Source organism: Ovis canadensis, chromosome 9 (genome assembly GCF_042477335.2).
Source record: "Ovis canadensis isolate MfBH-ARS-UI-01 breed Bighorn chromosome 9, ARS-UI_OviCan_v2, whole genome shotgun sequence".
NCBI classification, from domain to species: Eukaryota; Metazoa; Chordata; class Mammalia; order Artiodactyla; family Bovidae; genus Ovis; species Ovis canadensis.
In genome coordinates, this window is record NC_091253.1 from 19,797,575 (window position 1) to 19,822,059 (window position 24,485).

The 24,485-nt window shown below is 35.9% G+C and overlaps 1 pseudogene; it reads right to left on the minus strand.

Annotated features, from left to right (window-relative positions):
* Positions 1-16,524: 16,524 nt before the first annotated feature.
* LOC138446276 (craniofacial development protein 2-like) lies at positions 16,525-22,284 on the minus strand (annotated as a pseudogene).
* Between the last annotated feature and the right edge of the window lie 2,201 nt (positions 22,285-24,485).

Here is a 24,485-nt window from a genome sequence, read left to right on the forward strand (position 1 = left end):
TTTTTTTTTACTTTACCTTTAACAAAAATATTGAGGGTGATTTTTTAAAAGCAAATATAAAAATATACTATTTTAAAATATACTTTTAAAAATATATAAAAATGTAGTGAATTGAAGCAATGCAATGAAATAAATTAAATCAATACAGTGATTTTTCTGTTATGTCAAATATTTTTTTCATTTATTTAACTACCAATTCATCAAACACTTCTCATTATTTACTTCATTAAATACATATTTGCTAGGTCTTTTCATACAAAGTATATATGTAGAATACTCAGATAATAATAACTCTTATTAAGGAACAATTTTTTACATTTCTCATAATCACATTTGAGATAATTTTAGGAACACTTATTTTCCAAAGTGAAATATGAATATAAAATATTGTTAATATTTAAGTGTGAATTTTAAAACAGTAAATTATCCCTGTGTATGTGGGTAGTGTAAACACATACATATGTGTTAGTTATTTAGCTGTGTCTGATTCTTTGAGACCCCAAGGACTATGCAGGCTCCTCTGTCCATGAAATTTTCCAGGCAAGAATACCATACTGGGTTGTCATGCCCATCTCCAGTGGATCTTCTCAACCCAGGGATTGAACCTAGGTCTCCTGCATTTCAGGCAGATTATTTACCGCCTGAGCATAAATACTCAAAGTTTCAATCAGCTATTAACTTCCAGATTTTATCAGGTAATTACAGATACTTTTCTGAAGACTTTTTAGGAAGAAGTATAATTATTCTAAAATTAGTCTTCCCTCACTGTTTTGTTTTCCATATTCAATATTTTTCTATGTTCCATGCAGTGTGCAATAGAATATATCCCTTGGAGTGCTTTTTAAATCTGATTTCATACTTATGGAATATAATTTTTTGTCTGTACAAATCTTGTTCCCAATTTACTTATCTAACTCTGGAACATGTGAGTTTTTATTCTCTCTTTTTTTTTTTTTTTGTAGGTGTGCCTGACATAAATTCTATTTTATTTAGAATCACTTTTCTTCTGTGCTTTGCTGATTACTCAGGGACTCCAGCTTTATGCCCTGACCTGTGTGCTATGGAGAAATGGTTTACATGCCCCTCTGCCATTTTCTTAGAAAGAGAAACTTCCATCTTTTCAGATCATTGAAATTAAGCTGCTCTCCGTGTTATGTTCACAAATGTCATTTCTTGACCACTAACACTAGAGAACTGTGTATACATTAACTCAGAGCCACTAGACTTAGGAGACATAGAGCCATATATTAAATAAATGGCACTAAAGATTACATTGATACTTTGGAACTGTGGTGTTAAAGTCTCTTGAGAGTCCCTTGGATTGCAAGGAGATCAAATCAGTCAATCCTAAAGAAAATCAGTCCTGAATATTCATTGGAAGGACTAATGCTGAAGCTGAAACTCCAATTCTTTGGCCACCTGAAGTGAAGAACTGATTCACTGGAAAAAGCCCTGATGCTGGGAAAGATTGAAGGCAGGAGAATGGGACACCAGAGGATAAGATGTTTGGATGGCAGCACCAACTCAATGGACATGAGTTTGAGCAAGCTCCTGGAGTTGGTGATGGATAGGGAAGCCTGACGTGCTACAGTCCATGGGGTCACAAAGGGTCAGACACGAGCGAGCGACTTAACTGAAAAGTTACAAGGGAAGTCCAATGTTCCTTTAAATCTGACTTTAAAGAGCTTATTTATTGAAGTTAGAAAATTAATGATAATAAAACTCCATAAAATATAGCATGCACTTTGTGGCCTTAAAACGGCCCTAGTGTTATAAGTAAGTATGCATATCCCTCCATTTCCACTTGGAAAGAAATTGGGTCTGAGACCTACCTTTGTCAGAAATGTCTTGGAGTTCTGTGTAGTTAATGCTAGATGGTTGCTGTGAATATACTTGTCAAATACTGATATCTTTCATTTTAAGTATCAATGCTGTTTTTTTGGCTGTTTCCTTTTTAGGTGCATGACAATGCTGTTTATGTGATCATTTATTTCATACGACAGTAAATTAATGGAAGTTTTTCATTCTACTAAGTTTTCTTTCTGCTCTCATCAAATTATGTCGAATTGAACAAACACTTTTTCAAAGAGGAAATGTAGATGGCTAAAAAGCACATGAAAATATGCTCAACATTGCTAAATATCAGGGAAATGCAAATAAAAACCACAATGAAATATCATCTCACAACTGTCAGAATGGTTATTACCAATAAGAACTCCAATGAAGTGAAGATGTGGGGAAAAGGGAAACTCCTACACTATTGGTGGGAATGTAAATTGATGTTGCCAGTGTGGAAAACAGTATGGAGTTTTCTAAACAACAACAACAACAACAAAACATCATATAACCCAGCAATTCCATGTTTGGATTTATATCTGAAAGAAACACTAATTCAAAAAGTTACATGCAGCATGTTCATTGCCACATTATTTATTATCTCCAAGATATGGAAACAAGTGTCCATCAACAAATGAATGGAAAAAGAAGATGCGATAAGTATTCAAGATTACAGATAGGCTCTAGGATGTATGTAAAACATGGGGAATATAGATAATATTTTGTAATAACTGCAATTTGAAAGTTACCTTTAAAATAATTAAAAGAAACAACATAAAAATAAGTTGATTTATATGTGGCTGGCAAAAAACATTTTATAGGTTCCTATATTCAAATGTGGTTAGAAGAATGCCATGTGGTGTGTGGAACAGCACTGACCTGTCTACTTGAGTTCACAGGTCGTTAGAGCCAAAGCATGTATTTTATAAAGATGGAATATTGTTGCTGTTGATTGCTGTGAATTTCTCCCCAGGTTCATAAATAAGTAAGTGTTAGTTGCTCAGTCATACCTGACTCTTTACGACCCCATGAACTGCAGCCCACCAGGCTCCACTGTCCATGAGCTTTTCCAGGCCAAGTATACTGGAGTGGGTTGCCATTTCCTTCTCAGGGTATCTTCCCAACCCAGGGATTGAACTCAGGTCTCCTGCACTGCAGGCAGGTTCTTTAGCGACTGAACTACAAGGGAAGCCCAAGTTCATAAGGGGTGAAAAAGATGATAAAGAGTATTAGAAATAAGAAAGAAGATAAATACACAGTGTCTCTCTATTGATAGAATTAAGGAAATAAAACATAAAACTGTTTTCATTTTTGTCTTGATGGTTGGACAATTTCAAGTCTCTGAAAATGTCAAACTGAAAACCTGAGGAGAGAGAAGAGAGAAAAATAAATGTGTAATTGCCCACACAAAGGAAAACAGGACAGATACCATGTGCACTTTCCTTTGAACTTATATTTATATTTAATTGCTTCTTTCTTTGCCAGCTTCCTTCAAAATATTTGTGTGCATATTCTATATGATACATGTAAATCTTACTGTTTAAATAGCTTTCAATGTCTCTTATCCATACTAATTTGTAAATATCTGTTTGAAAACGACTGTTTCTTATGATTGAAATCCCAGAAGTTTCTTTTGTGGTGTCAAAAATGTTTAATTGTCTCATTTCTCTTTCTAGTGCTGGATTCTCAAAGCTAAGTTAAAAATTCTCCTTGCAACATATCTCAGAATCTCATTCTGTTTTGTTTCACTTTTACCTTTTGATTTTTTTTTCCACTTTAGCAACAATGTACATTTTTTTCCCTTTCTTACTCCATTTACCTCAATGTTCTCATTTGTAAAATAAATTAATGAGAGCATCTGAAAGATACAGCTCATGTGAAGCTCACTAGTGTAGAGAGGACAGCACATTGTATTATTTTCTAATTTACTTCATATATATTTCAGGGTGATTATACTGAATATAACTATTTGCAAAAGAAAAACAATGCATTTTAACTGTGAAGTTATTAACAGGATGTTATTGCAGAATTTATTTGTTACTCTATAACAGAAAAAAAAAAAGTGATGATATGTGAAAGGCATTTCTAGCACACATTTCTTCAGATTTAAAACCAATCATAGCATAATAAGGTTTTACACAATTTTTACTTTCATAATTCATTTTATTTGTACAAAAAGTTTATGTGTAAGAAAAATGTGAAGATCTACAGATGATTCTTACTATTCTAGGTGGCAAATATTCTCATTGCATTAATAGTCAATTCTGAATTATACGGAAAACTTTTATGAGACGAAATGTGTTATCTCGCTAAATGATAAATGTTCCAGTTGATGTTAATGTCAAAGACGTTTTTCAGTCTTTGTCAGTGCAAATGTAACATCTAACAAATGGTAGGAACTCAGTAAATGTTTTTAAAATTAATAAGTTAATCAATGCATAAAATTAGGTTCACTGTTACTTCATTTATTTGATTTTCTAATTTAGTAAAGGCATTTTAAATTTCTAATCTAATAAAGAAATTTCCCTTAGACATTTTATCAAATAACTTATTGAATCATGTGTGTGTTAGTCACTCAGTCATGTCAAATCATATAAAAAGAACTAAAGGTATTACATTTTACTATATAGGTTTTGAAATGGGATTTTTTAAATATTACAATTTTGATAAAAATAAATAATAGAACTTGTTTTTAAAATGAATTTTGCAACTCTAGAGAGCAAAGTTTTTAATAAATTCAGTTCAGTTCAGTTCAGTCGCTCAGTCGTGTCCCACTTTTTGTGACCCCATTGACTGCAGCACGCCATGCCTCTCTGTCCATCAACAGTTCCAGGAGTTTACACAAACTCATGTCCACAGAGTCAGTGATGCCATCCAACCATCTCATCCTCTGTCTTCCCCTTTTACTACCACCCTCAAAATTTCCCAGCATCAGGGTCTTTTCAAATGAGTCAGTTCTTCACATCAGGTGGCCAGAGTACTGGGGTTTCAGCTTCAACGTCAGTTCTTCCAATGAATATTCAGGACTGTTTTCCTTTAGGATGGACTGGTTCAATCTCCTTGCAATCCAAGGAACTCTCCAGAGCCTTCTCCAACATCACAGTTGAAAAGCATCAATTCTTAGAGGCTCGGCTTTCTTTATAGCCCAGCTCTGGCAATCATACATGACCACTGGTAAAACCATAGCCTTGATTAGACCCACCTTTGTTGACAAAGCAATGTCCATGCTTTTTAATACGCTGTCTGGGTTGGTCATAATTTTTCTTCCAAGGAGCAAGCATCTTTTAATTTCATGGCTACAGTCACCATCTGCAGTGATTTTGGAGCCCAGGAAAATAAAGTCAGCTACTTTTTCCACTGTTTCACCATCTACTTGCCATGAAGTGATGGGACCAGATGCCATGATCTTAGTTTTCTGAATGTTGAGTTTTAAGCCAATTTTTTCACTCTCCTTTTCACTTTCATCAAAAGATTCTTTAGTTCTTCTTCGCTTTCTGCCATAAGTGTGGTGTCATTTGCACATCTGAGGTTATTGATATTTTTCTCCCCAATCTTGATACCCGCTTGTGCTTCATTCAGCCCAACATTTCTCATGATGCACTCTGCATATAAGTTAAATAAGCAGGGTGACAATGTACAGCCTTGATGTACTCCTTTCCCGATTTGAAATCAGTCTATTGTTCCAAGTCCGGTTCTACAGTTTGAATTAAATAAAAAGCAAGGGAATTCAGAAAAGCTTCTACTTCTGTTTCACTGACTACCCAAAAGCCTTTGACTATCAGGATCACAACAAACTGTGGGAAAATTCTTAAAGAGATAGGAATGCCAGACCACCTTACCTACCTCCTGAGCAACCTGTATGCAGGTCAAAAAGCAACAGTTAGAATAGGATATGGAACAGTGAACTGGTTCAAAATAGGGAAATAGATATATTGTCATGCTGATTATTTAACATCTACGCAGAGTAAATCATGAGGAATGCCAGGGTGGATAAATCACAAGTTGTAGTAAAAACTGCTGGGAGAAGTAACAAATTCAAATATGCAGACAATACTACCCTAATGGCAGAAACTGAAAAGGAACTAAATCTCCTCTTGATTAAACTATAGTGAAGGAAAGGGAAGCCTGGTGTATTGAAGTCCATGGAATCACAAAAAGTCAGATATGACTTGGCAACTGAACAACAACAACAGGAAATAAGTGACATTATTGAGTCTAAATGTTAGACTTTCTAACATTTGATACAGTTATATGCATACAGTTTTATATAGCTTAATTTGTCTAGGACCTGATGCTAAGAAATTTAACAAGTCTAGATCTGAATGTATATTTAAAAAAAATTCTATAAGAACAGCACATTTCATACACTTGGAAAACACTGAAACATCAGCTCACAGATAGAATTACTGATATTTTACATTATTTAAGCTTAGAAAACACAGATAAATCTATGATCAATAATTTTAATAGATTGTTTCAGTCCATTTACTCAGCTGAATTATTAAGAACAACAGAAAGTAACATTATGATATACAGTCTGTAATGTGGAAAGATTACTTATGTGCACTCCACAGAATAGCATTCAATAGAAGGGTAAAGGGGAAATAGATGGATTGATCAGACTAATGAGCAAACTGAAGTGTAGGCATAACAGACAGCAACAATGTCGCAGGATAGAGGTTTCAATCAATGTAGGATAAACAATACTAACTGTAAAACTCTAATGAAAATAACATGCATGCAGGGGGGGCAAGCACAGCTGGAAGCTTTCAAGAAAATCTTTCAACTATTACAAGAATTATTCCTGAAAGTGTGAATCAATTAATAATATGAACAGTAAAATTTGACTCTCATGTAAAATGTAGACCACTTGTGAAAATTTATAGTTCATTTGTATTATTATCAGTTCATTTCAGTCACTCAGTTCGTGTCTGACTATTTGCAACCCCACAGAGTGCAGCATGCCAGGCTTCCCTGTCCATCACCAACTTCCAGAGCTTTCTCAGACTCATGTCCACTGAGTTGGTGTTGCATCCAACCATCTTATCCTCTGCTGTCTCCTTCTCCTCCTGCCTTCTATCTTTCCCAGCATCAGGGTCTTTTACAGAGTCAATTCTTCGCTTCAGGTGGCCAAATTATTGAGGAATCAGCTTCAGCATCAGTCCTTTCAATGAATATTCAGGACTGATTTCCTTCAAGATTGACTGGTTTGATCTCATTGCAGTCCATGGGACTCTCAAGAGTCTTCTCCAACACCACAGTTCAATGAATCAATTCTTCAGGACCCAGCTTTCTTTATAGTTCAACATCCATGCATGGCTACTGAAAAAAACATAGTTTAGACTGGAGGGACCTTTGTTAGCAAAGTAATACCTCTGCTTTTTAATATGCTGTCTAGGTTGGTCATAGCTTTCCTTTCAAGAAGCAAATGTCTTTTAATTTCATGGCTGCAGTCACCATCTGCAGTGATTCTGGAGCCCAAGAAAATAAAATCTGTCATTTCTCCATCTATTTGCTATGAAGTGAAGGGGCTGGATGTCATGGTCTTAGTTTTTTGAATACCGAGTTTAAGCCAACTTTTTCACTATCCTCTTTCACTTTCATCAAGAGGCTCTTTAGTTCTTCTTCACTTTGTGTCATCAAGGTGGAACCATCTGTGTATCTGATGTTATTGATAATTCTCCTAGCAGTCTCAATTCCAGCTTGTGCTTCATTCAGCCTGTGTTTTGCATGATGTACTCTGCATATAACTTAAATAAGCAGGGTGACAATATACAGCCTGGAAGTACTCCTTTCTCAATTTGGAACCAGTCTGTCTTTCCATGTCAGGTTCTAACAGATTTCTCAGGAGGCAGGTCAAGTGGTCTGGTATTCCCATCTCTTTCAGAATTTTCCACAATTTGTCATGATCCATACAGTCAAAGGATTTGGCATAGATAATAAAGCAGAAGTAGATGCTTTTCTGGAACTCTCTTGCTTTTTTAGTGAACCAACAGAGGTTGGCAATTTGATCTCTGGTTCCTCTGCCTTTTCTGAAACCAACTTTAACATCTGGAAGTTCACAGTTCATGTATTGTTCAAGCCTGGCCTGGAGAATTTTGAGCATCACTTTAATAGCGTGTGAGATGAGTGCAATTGTGTGGTAGTTTGAGCATATTTTGGCATTGCCTTTCTTTGGGACTGGAATGAAAAGTGACCTTTTCCAGTCCTGTGGCCACTGCTGAGTTTTCCAAATTTTCTGGCAAATTGAGTGCTTTCACAGCATCATCTTTTAGGATTTGAAAAAGCTCAATTGAAATTCCATCACCTTCACTAGCTTTTTTTGTAGTAATGCTTCCTACGGCCTACTTGACTTCGGACTCTAGGATGTCTGACTCTAGCTGAGTGATCACACCAATGTGGTTATCTGGGTCATGAAAATCTGTTTTGTATAGTGCTTTTCTGTATTCTTGCCACTTCTTCTTAATATCTTCTGCATTTGTTAGGTCTGTACCATTTTTTCCCTTGATAGAGACCATCTTTACATGAAATATGGCTTTGGCATCTCTAATTTTCTTGAAGATATCTCGAGTAGTTTCCATTTCATTGTTTTCCATTTCTCTACATTATTTGCATTATTCTTGCACTCTCTGCATTATTTGTTTTATTATAGTCAATTGTTTTTCTATTTTTTAATAATTTAAATGCTATCAATAAAACAGTATTGCTAAAATCTTACATTTATGTCTGATTTGGGAAACCTATCATTTTTATAATTTGCAGTGAAATGCAATTAAACAACTATAGTTTTTTTTTTATAATTTTAATACAAATTTGTATTATACCTGTATTTGTATATACATACATGTAGGAATATACATTTTTGTACACTTCTATGGCAGTTTTTTAAAGTAATACACTTTCAAAAGTGTGTGGTAAATAACACACACACATGAATACATTGATTTGTTTCTAAAGTGTTATTTTGACTTAAAAAATGGGAAATCCATATATATTTTAATTGCAATATACTGAAAATTAAATCCATTATCATAGGAAAATAAACGCCAAAGATAAAGGATTAGAGTACAAAGATTATCAATGTACATTTTTTTGACTGGGATACATATATAAATCAATTGAGGATAGCTTTTGTATATGATGCTTGATAATTTATATTTGGAGCCATAGTTTTGATGGTATTTTCAGGTTTTCTTTAGGTATAAATATCTACAATATCTAAAAAAAATAAACTAAATGAGCTATAATAGAAAAGTGGTGGGCTGTAACAGCAAACAGATTTTAAAGTTAAGAAATATGTAAGTGGGTCACAATAAATATATTTCATTTCACAAGTGATGCAACTTAATTGATACAGATTGCTAAATCCCATAGATTCTAAAGAAGTTATTTACAAAGGAAATCATGTGAAATAAGTGAATACATTTACCTCTTAGACGTTTCCTCACCTATAAAATGAGAAGCAGATTTCAATTTCCTCCCCTGCCATCCTGTGAAAAATGAGTTTTATTAGGGAAAGTGTTGTAAATCTTACCTTGCCATTTAAAAATACATGTGCACTTGGCATCCTCAAAATATAAAATTTTTGTATTTCAAAATACTCACTTAAAAAATGATAATACAGGAGTATAACTAGATTCATTCCTAAGTTGGACAAATATTTACTGAATCTACAATTTTCCATCACTGTGATAGCTTCTGAAAATAAAATGTTATTAGTTTCAAAGAACATTTTAAATTTTAGTTTGTATGTCTAAACTTAAACAAAAATATTTTAAAATTATGTATTTGCATACATAATAAAGACAATCTGATTTCAATTTCATCCTAACTCTACTTAATGATGACAAGATTTCAAACCAATAATATATTTAAAAATATGGGAGGTGGTCCTAAGATGGCAGAGGAATAGGACAGGCAGACCACTTTCTCCCTCACAAATTCATCAAAAGAACATTTAAATGCTGAGTAAATTCCACAAAACAACTTCTGAATGCCAGCACAGGACATCAGGCATCCAGAAACGCAGCCAATTGTCTTCGAAAGGAGGTAGGAAAAAATATACAAGACAAAAATGAGACTAAAGAGGTAGGGATGGAGCTCTGTCCCAGGAAGGGAGTTTTAAAAAGAGAAAAGTTTCCAAACACCAGGAAACACTCACTACCGAGTCTGTGACAAGCCTTGGAAGAACAGCGGGTAACATAACAGGGAAGAACAATAAATAAATGATTAAAACCCACAGATTATGAGCCCAATGGTAACTCCCCCAGCAGAGAAGCAGCGCAGACACCTGCATCCACCACTAGCAAGTGGGGGCTGGGCAGAGAGGCTCGGGCTAAATCTCTCAGAGTAAGGATCTGGCCTGAATGCCCCGAGCGCAATCCGAGTGAACTAACTTGGGCTAGCAAACCAGACTGTGGGATAGCTACCACACGAAAAGCCCTAAGACACTGCCAGGACGGTGCACAGAACAAAGGACTGAACAGAACTAGCCGGCTGCAGACCATCACCCTCCGGTGACAGGCAGCCGGAGCTGGAAGAGGGCAATCGCAGCCCCAGAGAGACATTATCTACCTAACTGGAAGCAGGCTTCTTTGCTAACTAAGACTTTTTGGGGTTCTGGACAGTCAACATCCTCCTGAGAAGGTGCACCGGTTGTACCCCCAGAAAACCGAGTGGCAGGGAAGGGGGAAGCGATAAGTAGCAGCAAACACGCTCGCCAAACACCTCATCACCTGAGCTGCTCAGACCTGGGAAGGGCACAAAACGCAGGCCTAACCAACTCTGCACCTCTGAGGACTACCCGAGAGCCTGAACTTGAGCGGCTTAGCCCTGGGAAGTGCATGCAGCCCAGGGCTGGCCTCAGAAGGTTCCCAGTGGAGCAACCTAGAGCCTAAGCAGTGTGGGCAGGGAGGGCACATGTGCCGTGAGCAGGGGCAGGCCCAGTGTGGCTGAGACACTGTGAAGATACACCAGTGTTATTTGTTTGCAGCGTCCCTCCCTCCCCACAGTGCGACTGAACAAGGGAGCGTTAAAAAAGTGTCCACCACCACCCCCTTTGTGTCAGGGCAGAAATCAGACACTGAAGAGGCCAGCAAACAGAAGGAGCTAAAACAGAGGGAACCGCCTTGGAAATGACAGGTGCAATAGATAAAAACCCTGTTGTTGGTACTGACTACATAGGAAGGGGCCTACAGATCTTGAGAAATATAAGACGGACCAAGGAACTATCCGAAAATGAACTGACCCCACACTGCCTACAACAACACCAGAGAAAGTCCTAGATATATTTTTACTATTATTACAATAATTCTTTTTTTAATTCTTTTTTTAAATTTTTAAGTCCTCTATTACTCCTTTAATTTTCACTTTAATAACCTACTATTACTATGCAAAAAAATACCCTATTTTTTAAAGCAAACTTCATATATATAATATATATTATTATATTATAGTATATATTATAGTACAAATTATGTATAATATAATTGTATAATACATATATTATAATTTTGTGACTTTTTTCTTTTTTTTTTCTTCTTTTCTTTAATATTGTATTTTTGAATTTCCAAACTCTACTCCATTTTTAATCTTTATTTTTTGGTATTTGTCATTAATTTTGTACCTTTAAGAACCCAATTTTCAGTACCCATTTTAATGTAGGAGTGAGATCAATGGCTTGTCTGCTTTCTTCCCCTTTGGACTCTCCTTTTTCTCCACCATGTCGCCTCTGTCTCCTCCCTACCCTCTCTCTTCTCTACCCAACTCTGTGAATCTCTGTGTTTTCCAGATGGTGGAGAACACTTAGGGAACTGATTACTGGTTGGATCTTTCTCTCTCCTTTTGATTCCCCCCTTTTATCCCCCCGGCAACCTCTGTCTCCTTCCTCCCTCTTCTCTTCTCTGTATAACTCTGTGAACATCTCTGAGCGGTCCAGTTGTGGAGCACACATAAGGAAGTGATTAATGGCTAGCTTACTCTCCCCTCTATTGATTCCACCTTATCTCATTCGGGTCATCTCTAACTCCCGTCTCCCTCTTCTCTTCTCCATGTAACTCAGTGAATCTCTCTGGGTATCCCTCACTGTGGAGAAACTTTTCATCTTTAACCTAGACGTTTTCTCAACGGTGCTGTATACAAGGAGAAGTCTTGAGACTATTGTAAAAATAAGACTGAAAATCAGAAGCAGGAGGCTTAAGTCCAAACCATGAGAACACTGGAGAACTCCTAACTCCAGGGAACATTAATTGACAGGAGCTCATCAAATGCCTCCATACCTACACTGAAACCAGCAGCACCCAAGGGCCAACAAGTTCCAGAGCAAGACATACCATTCAAATTCTCCAGAAACACAGGAACACAGCCCTAAGCTCCAATATACAGGCTGCCTAAAGTTATTCCAAAACCACAGACATCTCATAACTCATTACTGGACACTTCATTGCACTCCAGAGAGAAGAAATCCAGCTCCACCCACCAGAACACCTACACAAGCTTCCCTAACCAAGAAACCTTGACAAGCTACCTGAACAACCCCACCAACAGTGAGGAAACTACACAATAAAGAGAACTGCACAAACTGCCAGAATACAGAAAGGCCACCCCAAGCTCAACAATATAAAAAAGATGAGGAGACAGAGGAATACCCAGCAGGCAAAGGAACAGGATAAATGCCCACCAAACCAAACAAAAGAAAAAGAGATAGGGAATATACCTCATAAAGAATTCTAAATAATGATAGTGAAAATGATCCAAAATCTTGAAATCAAAATGGAATAACAGATAAATAGCCTGGAGACAAGGACTGAGAAGATGCAAGAAAAGTTTTTAGAAGAAATAAAAAACAGTCAATATATAATGAATAATGCAATAAATGAGATAAAAAAAACACTCTGGAGGCAACAAATAGTAGAATAAGAGAGGCAGAAGATAGGATTAGTGAGGCAGAAGATAGGATTATTGAAGTAGAAGATAGAGAGGTAGAAATAAATGAACCAGAGAGGAAAAAAGAAAAACAAATTAAAAGAAATGAGGACAATCTAAGAGACTTCCAGGACAGTGTTAAACACCACAACATTCAAATCATAGGAGTAACAGAAGAAAAAGACAAAAAGAAATACCATGCAAAAATACTTGAGGAGATAATAGTTGAAAACTTCCCTAAAATGGGGAAGGAAATAATCACCCAAGTCCAAGAAACCCAGAGGGTCCCAAACAGAATAAACCCAAGGTGAAACACCCCAAGACACATATTAATCAAATTAACAAAGATCAAACACAGAGAACAAATATTAAAAGCAGCAAGGGAAAAACAACAAATAACACACAAGAGGATTCCCATAAGGATAACAGCTGATCTTTCAATAGAAACTCTTCATGCCAGGAGGAAATGGCAAGACATACTTAAAGTGATGAAAGAAAATAACCTACAGCCCAGATTACTGTATTCAGCAAGGATCTCATTCAAATACGAAGGAGAAATCAAAAGCTTTACAGACAAGCAAAAGCTGAGAGAATTCAGCACCACCAAATCAGCTCTCGAACAAATTCTAAAGGATATTCTGTAGACAGGAAACACAAAAAGGGTGTATAAACCCGAACCCCAAACAATAAAGTAAATGACAACAGGATCATACTTATCAGTAATTACCTTAAACGTAAATGGGTTGAATGCCCCAACCAAAAGACAAAGACTGGCTGAATGGATACAAAAACAAGACCCCTATATACGTTGTCTACAAGAGACCCACCTCAAAAGAGCAGACACTTACAGACTGAAAGCGAAGGGATGAAAAATCAATACTCATATCAGATAAAATAGACTTTAAAACAAAGGCTGTGAAAAGAGACAAAGAAGGACACTACATCATGATCAAAGGATCAATCCAAGAAGAAGATACAACAATTAGAAATATATATGTACCCAACATAGAAGCACCACAATATGTAAGACAAATGCTAACAAGTATGAAAGGGGAAATTAACAATAACACAATAATAGTGGGAGACTTTAATACCCCACTCACACCAATGGATAGATCAAATAAACAGAAAATTAACAAGCAAACACAAACTTTAAATTATACAATAGACTAATTAGACCTAATTGATATCTATAGGACATTTCACCCCAAAACAATGAATATCACCTTTTATCAAGCGCACATGGAACCTTCTCCAGGATAGATCACATCCTGTGCCATAAATCTAGCCTTGGTAAATTAAAAAAACATTGAAATTATTCCAAGCATCTTTTCTGACCACAATCCAGTAAGTTTAGGTCTCAATTACAGGAGAAAATTGATTAAAAATTTCAACATATGGAGGCTTAAGAACACTCTGCTGAATAACCAACAAATCAGAGAAGAAATTAAAAAAAAATCAAAATATGCATAGAAATGAAAACACAACAACTCAAAATATGTGGGGCACTGTAAAAGCAGTGCTAAGGGGAAAGTTCATAGCAATACAGGCATACCTCAAGAAACAAGAAAAAAGTCAAAGAAATAACCTAACTCTACACCTAAAGCAACTAGAAAAGAAAGAAATGAAGAACCCCAGGGTTAGTAGAAGGAAATAAATCTTTAAAAATAGGGCAGAAAACAATGCAAAAGAAACAAAAGGGACCATAGCCAAAATTTTAAAAGCCAACAGCTGGTTCTTTGAAAAGATAAATAAAATTGACAAGCCACTAGCCAGAATCATCAAGAAAAAAGGGGAGAAAAATCAAATCAATAAAATTAGAAATGAAAATGGAGAGATCACAACAAACAACACAGAACTACAAAGGATCATAAGAGACTACTATCAGCAATTATATGCCAATAAAATGGACAACGTGGAAGAAATGGACAAATTCTTAGAAAAGTACAATCTTCCAAAACTGAACCAGGAAGAAATAGAAAATCTTCACAGACCCATTACAAGCACGGAAATTGAAACTGTAATCAGAATTCTTCCAGCAAACAAAAGCCCAGGTCCAGAAGGCTTCACAGCTGAATTCTACCAAAAATTTCGAGAAGAGGTAACACCTATTCTACTCAAACTCTTCCAGAAAATTGCAGAGGAAGGTAAATTTACAAACTCATTTTATGAGGCAACCATCACCCTAATACAAAAACCTGACAAAGACGCCACAAAAAAGTAAACTACAGGCCAATATCACTGATGAACATAGATACGAAAATCCTCAACAAAATTCTAGCAAGCAGAATCCAACAACACATTAAAAACATCATACACCATGACCAAGTGTATTTTATCCCAGGGATGCAAGGATTCTTCAATATCTGCAAATCAATCAATGTAATTCACCACATTAGCAAACGGAAAAATAAAAGCCATTTCATTATCTCAATAGATGCAGAGAAGGCCTTTGACAAAATTCAACATCCATTTATGATAAAAACTCCCCAGAAAGCAGGAATAGAAGGAATATACCTCAACATAATAAAAGCTATATATGACAAACCCACAGCAAACATTACCCTCAATGGTGAAAAATTGAAAGCATTTTCCCTAAGTTCAGAAAGAAGGCAAGGGTGCCCACTTTCACCACTGCTTTTCAACATCGTTCTGGAAGGTTTGGCAACAGCAATCAGAGCAGAGAAAGAAATAAAAGGAATCCAAATTGGAAAAGAAGAAGTAAAACTCTCCCTGTTTGGAGATGACATGATCCTCTATGTAGAAAACCCTAAAGACTCCACCAGAAAATTACTAGAGCTAATGAATGAATATAGTAAAGTTGCAGTATATAAAATCAACATACAGAAATCCCTTGCATTCCTATACACTAATAATGAAAAAATAGAGAAATTAAGGAATCAATTCCATTCATCATAGCAACGAAAAGAATAAAATACTTAGGAATATATCTACCTAAAGAAACTAAAGACCTATGTATTGAAAACTATAAAACACTGATGAAAGAAATCAAAGAGGACACTAATAGATGGAGAAATATACCGTGTTCATGGATCAGAAGAACCAATATAGTGAAAATGAGTATACTACCCAAAGCAATCTATAGATTCAATACAACCCCTATCAAGTGACCAACGGTATTTTTCACAGAGCTAGAAAAAACACTTTCACAATTTGTATGGAAATACAAAAAACCTCGAATAGCCAAAGCAATCTTGAGAAAGATGAATAGAACAGGAGGAATCAACCTGCCTCAATTCAGACTCTACTACAAAGCCACAGTCATCAAGCAGTATGGTACTGACACAAAGACAGAAATATAGATCAATGGAACAAAACAGAAAGCCCAGAGATAAACCCATGCACCTATGAACACCTTATCTTTGACAAAGGAGGCAAGAATGTACAATGGATTAAAGACAATCTCTTCAACAAGTGGTGCTGGGAAAACTGGTCAATCACTTTTAAAAGAATGAAAATAGAACACTTTTTAATACCATACACAAAAATAAACTCCATTTTTTTTTAGTTTTTTATTTTTTAAATTTTAAAATCTTTAATTCTTACATGCGTTCCCAAACATGAACCCCCCTCCCACCTCCCTTCCCATAACATCTCTCTGGGTCATCCCCATGCACCAGCCCCAAGCATGCTGTATCCTGCATCAGACATAGTCTGGCGATTCAATTCTTACATGATAGTATACCTGTTAGAATGCCAAAACTGATTAAAGATCAAAACGTAAGACCAGAAACTATAAAACTCTTAGAAGAGAACATAGGCAAAACACTCTCCGATGTACATCACAGCCGGATCCTTTATGATCCATCTCCCAAAATATTGGAAATAAAAGCAAAAATAAACAAATGGGTCCTAATTAAACTTAAAAGCTTCTAAACAACAAAGGAAACTATAAGCAAGGTGAAAAGACAGCCTTCTGAATGAGAGAAAATAATAGCAGATGAAGCAACTGAAAAAGATCTAATCTCAAAAATATATAAGCAAATCCTGCAGCTCAATTCAAGAAAAATGAATGACACACTCAAAAATTGGGCCAAAGAACTAAACAGACATTTCTCCAAAGAAGACATGCAGATGGCTAACAAATACATGAAAAGATGCTCAACATCATTCATTATCAGAGAAATGCAAATCAAAACCACAGTGAGGTACAATTTCACGCCAGTCAAAATGGCTGCAATCCAAAAGTCTACAAGCAATAAATGCTGGAGAGTGTGTGGAGAAAAAGAAACCCTCCTATACTGTTGGTGGGAATGCAAACAAGTACAGCCACTATGGAGAGCAGTGGGAAGATTCCTTAAAAAACTGGAAATAGAACTGCCTTATGACACAGCAACCCCACTGCTGGGCATACACACTGAGGAAACCAGCATTGAAAGAGACGTGTGTACCCAACATTCATTGCAGCACTGTGTATAATAGGTAGGACATGGAAGCAACCTAGATGTCCATCAGCAGATGAATGGATAAGAAAAGCGTGGTACATATGCACAATGGAGTATTACTCAGCCAGTAAAAATAATTCATATGAATCTGTTTTAATGAGGTGGTTGAAACTGGAGCCTATTATACTGAGTGAAGTAAGCCAGAAAGAAAAACACCAATACAGTATACTAACACATATATATGGAATTTAGAAAGATGGTAATGATAACCCTGTATGTGAGACAGCAAAAGAGACACAGATGTATAGAACAGATTTTTGGACTCTGTGGGAGAGGGAGAGAGTGGGATGATTTGGGAGAATGGCTTTGAAACATGTATAATATCATATATGAAATAAATCGCCAGTCCAGGTTCGATGCATGATACTGGATGCTTGGGGCTGGTGCACTGGGATGATCCAGAGGGATGGTATGGGGAGAGAGGAGTGAGGGGGATTCAGAATGGGGAACACGTGTATACCTGTGACAGATTCATGTTGATGTATGGCAAAACCAATACAATATTGTAAAGTAATTAGCATCCAATTAAAATAAATAAATTTATATTAAAAATATGTACCTATCTATGTTAATTTTATAAATATCTATAAATACAGAGGTTATATACTCACTTACATTTTAGTGTTTTTTAATGAAGTAGAAAACATTCATATTTTTACTTTTGTTTCAAAGAAAAGGAAGAGTTTCATGCTAAATATACTAAGTAAATTTTATATTTGTAAAACAATACTTTGTATGCATTAATAAACTGTTTTGAGTAATACTGCTGTGATAGTTCCTTAAAGATACATTTACATAATTTCTACTTTTCCACTGTATTTTTAAAATGTTATACATATATATTGTGTTATTTTTTGTATTTTTCCAGGGAGCTGTTCTATAAGATAATTTGCTCACTTGTTTAAAATATCCCTGCAATTTAGATAGTATTAATTAATATATTCAATATTATATTAATTGCACAATTAATAGTTATTACCATACAAGTAATTATTTGTATAGTTTAATTGTTATAATTAAGGTAAACAAATCATATACCTTTTCAGTAGGAGAACATTGATAGGCCAAGACCATTCAGCTACTAAAAGTTGATTTGTTCAAGTATCTAGGCAGCTAACAGTAAAAAAATAAAACTCAGCGTTCTTAACTTCAATGGACAGTTTTATCCTAAAGCACTCTGTCACACTAACATAAAGCTTGTACTGGGTGCATACTGTTGTGCTAGAACACATAAAATAGTATCTTTATATTCTGTAAAAATATTCAACAAAATATGTTTTCCTATTTTAAAAAAGTGACATGAATATGAAATCTTTATGTTCTGTTTTTATCAAGAATTAAATATCCAAAAATATTATTAAAAGAGCTGTAATTTTAGTGAATGAATGTTTCTAGTATGTAATCCATTTGAAATATGTCAATCTGAGGCAGAATCAAAATGGTGCACACTTGTGGTCTATATGTTTCTACAACATTAGGGACAAAGAAGTTGTAAAAGAGATTTTGTTAATGAGACATGTATTACTTCCCAAACTGACTTAGTGTTGGTTTGGAAGTGTTGTCATGATTTTCAAGCATTTTGGTCTCAGGAAACCATTTCTTTGGTCACGGCATCTTGTGACATATATTCAATCTCTGGTTGGAAGATTAGGGTCTGACTTCTAAGGGCCTAATACTTCTACCACATTCAATTTCATGGTACCAACGAAATGTCACTGAACATATGATTGGAGAGATGAGTGCATAGTTATCTCAAGCAGTTCTGTGCAAGCCCATTCAAATTCATCACTGGCTATGTCTATGGACGTTTGCCATGTTGAAATTAGAACAGATATATTAATTTTTAATAAACTAATTGATTTTAAATTAACAGCAATAAATTCTTTATCTGTGCATATAAATAATGTACGCTTTCAGTACAATTCAGTCGCTCATTCATGTCCGACTCTTTGCAACCCCATGAACTGCAGCATGCAGGGCCTCCCTGTCCATCACCAACTCCCAGAGTTGACTCAGACTCACATGCATCGAGTAAGTGATGCCATCCAGTCATCTCATCCTCGGTCGTCCCCTTCTCTTCCTGCCCCCAATTCATCCCAGCATCACAGTTTTTTCCAATCAGTAAACACTTCGCATCAGGTGGCCAAAGTACTGGAGTTTCAGATTCAGCATCATTCCATCCAAAGAAATCCAGGGCAGATCTCCTTCAGAATGGACTGATTGGATCTCCTTGCAGTCCAAGGGACTCTCAAGAGTCTTCTCCAACACCATAGCTCAGAAGCATCAATTCTTCTGTGCTCAACTTCTTCATAGTCCAACTCTCATATCCATACATGACCAATGAAAAAAACATAGCCTTGACTAGATGGGCCGCTGTTGGCAAAGTAATGTCTCTTCTTTTCAATATGCTATCTATGTTGGTCATAACTTTCCTTCCAAGGAGTCACTGTCTTTTAATTTTATGGCTGCAATCACAATCTTCAGTGATTTTGGAGCCCCCCAAAATAAAGTCTGATACTGTTTTCACTGTTTCCCCATCTATTTCCCATGAAGTGATGGGACCAGATGCCATGATCTTCATTTTCTGAATGTTGAGTTTTAAGCCAAATTTTTCACTCTCCACTTCCACTTTCATCAAGAGACTTTGAGTTCCTCTTCACTTTCTGCCATAAGGGTGCTGTCATCTGCATATCTGAGGTTATTGATATTTCTCCTGGCAATCTTGATTCCAGCTTGTGCTTCTTCCAGCCCAGCATTTCTCATGATGTACTCTGCATATAAGTTAAATAAGCAGGGTGACAATATACAGCCTTGCTGTATTTCTTTTCCTATGTGGAAACAGTCTGTTGCTCCATGTTTAGCTCTAACTGTTGCTTCCTGACCTGAATAGAGGTTTCTCAAGAGGCTGGTCAGGTGTTCTGCTATTCCCATCTCTTTCAGAATTTTCTACAGTTTATTGTGATCCACACAGTCAAAGGCTTTGGCATAGTCAATAAAACAGATATAGATATTTTTCTGGAACTCTCTTGCTTTTTACATGATACAGCAGATGTTGACAATTTCATCTGCTTCCTATGCCTTTTCTAAAAGCAGCTTGAACTCCAGGGAGTTCACTGTTCACATACTGCTGAAATCTGGCTTGGAGAATTTTGAGCATTATTTTACTATCGTGTGAGATGAGTCCAATTCTGTGGTAGTTTGAGCATTCTTTGGCATTGCCTTTCTTTGGGATTGGAATGAAAACGGACCTTTTCTAGTCCTGTGGCCACTGCTGAATTTTCCAAATTTGCTGACATATTGAGTGCAGCACCTTCACAGCACCATCTTTCAGGAATTGAGATAGCTCTACTGAAATTCTATCACCTCCACTAGCTTTGTTCATAGTGATGCTTTCTAAGGCCCACTTGACTTCATATTCTAGGATGTCTGGTTCTAGGTGAGTGATCCACCATAGTGGTTATCTTGATTGTGAAGATATATATATATATATATATATATATATATATATATATATAGTTCTTCTGTGTATTCTTGCCACCTCTTCTTAATATCTTATGCTTCTGTTAGGTCCATATCATTTCTGTTCTTTATCAAACCCATCTTTGCATGAAATTTTACCTTGGTGTCCCTAATTTTTTTTTTTTTTAAGAGATCTCTAGTCTTTCCCATTCTGTTGTTTTCCTCTATTTCTTTGCATTGGTCGCTGAGGAAGGCTTTCTTATCTCTTCTTATTATTCTTTGGAACATTGCATTTAGATATGTATATCCTTCCTTTTTTCCTTTGCTTTTCATTTCTCTTCTTCCTACAGCTATTTGTAAGGCCTCCTCAGACAGCCATTTTGCTTTTTTCATTTCTTTTCCATGGGGATGGTCTTGATCCGTGTCTCCTGTACAATGTCATGAAGCTCAGTCCATAGTTCATCAGGCACTCTACCTATCAGATCTAGTCCCTTAAATCTATTTCTCCCTTCCACTGTATAATCGTAAGGGATTTGATTTAGGTCATACCTGAATGGTCTAGGGGTTTTCCGTACTTTCTTCAATTTAAGTCTGAATTTAGCAGTAAGGAGGTCATGATGTGAGCCACAGTCAGCTCCCGGTCTTGTTTTTGTTGAATGTATAGAGCTTCTCCACCTTTGATTGCAAAGAATATAATCAATCTGATTTCGGTTCTGACCATCTGGTGATATCCATGTGTAGAGTCTTCCTTTGTGTTGTTGGAAGAAGGTGTTTGCTATGACCAGTGCATTTTCTTGGCAAAACTCTATTAGTCTTTGCCCTGCTTCATTCCATATTCCAAGGCCGTTTGCCTGTTACTCCAGGTGTTTCTTGACTTCCTATTTTTGCATTCCAGTCCCCTATAATGCAAAGGACATCTTTTTTGGGTGTTAGTTCTAAAAGATCCTGTAGGTCTTCATAGAACCGTTCAAATTCAGCTTCTTCAACATTATTGATTGGGGCATAGAGTTGGATTACTGTGACATTGAATGGTTTGCCTTGGAGATGAACAGAGATCATTCTGTCGTTTTCAAGATTGCTTCCAAGTACTGCATTTTGGACTCTTTTTTTGGCCATGATGGCTACTCCATTTCTTCTAAGGGTTTCCTGTCTGCCATAGTAGATATGATGATCGTCTGATTTAACTTCACCCATTCCAGTCCATTTTAGTTCTCTGCTTCCTAGGATGTTGATGTTCACTCTTTCCATCTCCTGTTTGACCACTTCCAACTTGCCTTGATTCATGGACCTGACATTCCAGGTTCCTATGTAATATTGCTCTTTATAGCATCAGACCTTTCTTCTATCACCAGTCACATCCACAGCTGTATATTATTTTTGCTTTGGCTCCATCCCTTCATTATTTCTGGAGTTATTTCTCCACTGATCTCCAGTAGCATATTGGGCACCTACTGACCTGGGGAGTTCCTCTTTCAGTATCCTATCATTTTGCCTGTTTATACTGTTCATGGGGTTCTCAAGGCAAGAATACTGAAGTGGTTTGCCATTCCCTTCTCCATTGGACCACATTCTGTCAGACCTCTCCACCATGCCTGCCCATCTTCGGTTGCCCCGCAGGCATGGCTTGGTTTCATTGAGTTAGACAAGTCTGTGGTCCTAGTGTGATTAGATTGACTAGTTTTCTGTGAGTATGGTTTCAGTGCGTCTGCCCTCTTGCAACACCTACCCTCTTACTTGGGTTTCTCTTACCTTGGACGAAGGGTATCTCCTCACCGCCACCCCTCCGGACCTTGAACATGGAATAGCTCCTCTAGGCTCTCCGGCGCCCATGCAGCCACTGCTCCTTGGACATGGGGTGCTATTTAAGAACATCCAATTCTATTTACAAGCAAATACAAATATTAGATAGATAGTGATATTGTTTTCTCATTGTTTTACATTTTCCAGAATGCATTTAATGTGTGATTAAATAGAAGAAAGTTGGAGTCTCATATCCTATAACACATACAATCTTTTACAACATGGCTTATTGTGTAGTCAATGAAAGACTGAGGCAAAAAAAAAAAAGAGGTATTATCATTTATGAAGATAACTTGGTCTTACAGATCTACAGAAACAGTTTTGAGTATTCATTAGGATCTTCGACCACACTGAACAACACTGCTACAGAGAAAGAGGTGGATCCAAAAACAGCCTATCAAGGAATCATCTGAAGAAAAGGACATCAAAAGTATAATTTTTCGTCTCTGAAACTACAGAGGAGTCATGGGACATGACATTAAAGGAACAGTGAGAATGCCCCAAAACTGTCTGTGCAATATATATTCTTGCGAGTATGAACATGAGAAGTCAGGGAACATGAGAAGTCAAAAAGATGAGTTTCCCAAAAGAAGGAATTTAAATTATTTATAGGAATTTAGATATAGAAACAGCATCCCACTTTTCTGTTCCTCTCAGGCTTGGAGGAGAGTCACTGACTTTACAGCAAGAAGTCATATTTTTAGTGCAGGCAACTTTAATAAAGTGATGATGACAAAAATTGTTCTTAAGTCATATTTTGAGTAAATCTAAAATTTTCCAAGAACAGAAAAAAAAAAAAAAAGAAAAAAGAAAAAAGCAACAAACAAGAAAGTTAATTTATCTGCTGGGGGATGCAGAATAAAAGAAGAATAAGAGAAAAATGAAATTAAAACCTGGGGAATTATTATTTCTTATAAAATTGTTAAACAAAGTATAACTAAAATAGTTATATTTAGTATAACTAAAATATTTGAACACAGAACCCATATCTGGTTGATAACAGAACCCATATCTGGTTGATAATTTTCATATAATATTTTCTGCTAATAATTTACAACATAATAAAGTTTATGGATTAATTATGAATTAATAGCAATATATGGTATAAAGTAATATAATTATTAGAGTCAATGTGTTCTTATAGAAAACTGAACATGTAATTTTGTTGAAGTGGAAAAGATTCTCAGAAGTCATTGCTATATTTAAATTTTTTTTTGATAGAATTCTATGTATGTTGATTTGGGGAAAACAAAATTACATAAGATTTTCTTAGCACTAAGGGGAATAAAATAATTGTAATTATTAGAAAAAATTAGTACCAGCCCAGAAATGAGAATTAAAATATTGGAATATTTTGCAATATTAAAAATACGTGTGTTCCATATGTTTGAAAAGTTAGAACACTGAACCTAAAAAGATTGCATTATACTGCAAATTTAGAAAAATACCAAGGTTAAATTCTAAAGATTAAAACTATACTACAAAACATTAAAAATTATACTGAACTGGACTAACAGTAGATTAAGTAATGTAGCAAGAAAGAGTGTGATGGAAAATACCCAAATTGAAACACGGAGAAAAAAAATTGGGAAAAGAAACCAACTATCAGTGATTTAAGGAAATATCAAAAAGTTTTATATATATATGAGTGAAGTCAGCAAAACAGAAGAGGGGTAGGAAAAATATTTGGAGAAACATCTGCAGTTCTTAACACGTGGCAAATGTGTAAACCCACATATCTAAGATTCTCATTGAATTGCAAACACAAACATTTGAAGAAAACTACATCATGACACATAACTGTCAAATCTTTAAAAAAAAATTCACATCAGCCAGCATGAGTAAATATGCTAGATACACCAAAACAAAAATAAGAAAAATGGCAGATCTCTCATTAGAGATAATTTGTCAGAAAATAATGAAACATCTTAAAATATCAAAGAAGACAAGAAATGATGACTATGAGAGCAGAAATCAAACAAGTAGAGAATCAATGAAGTC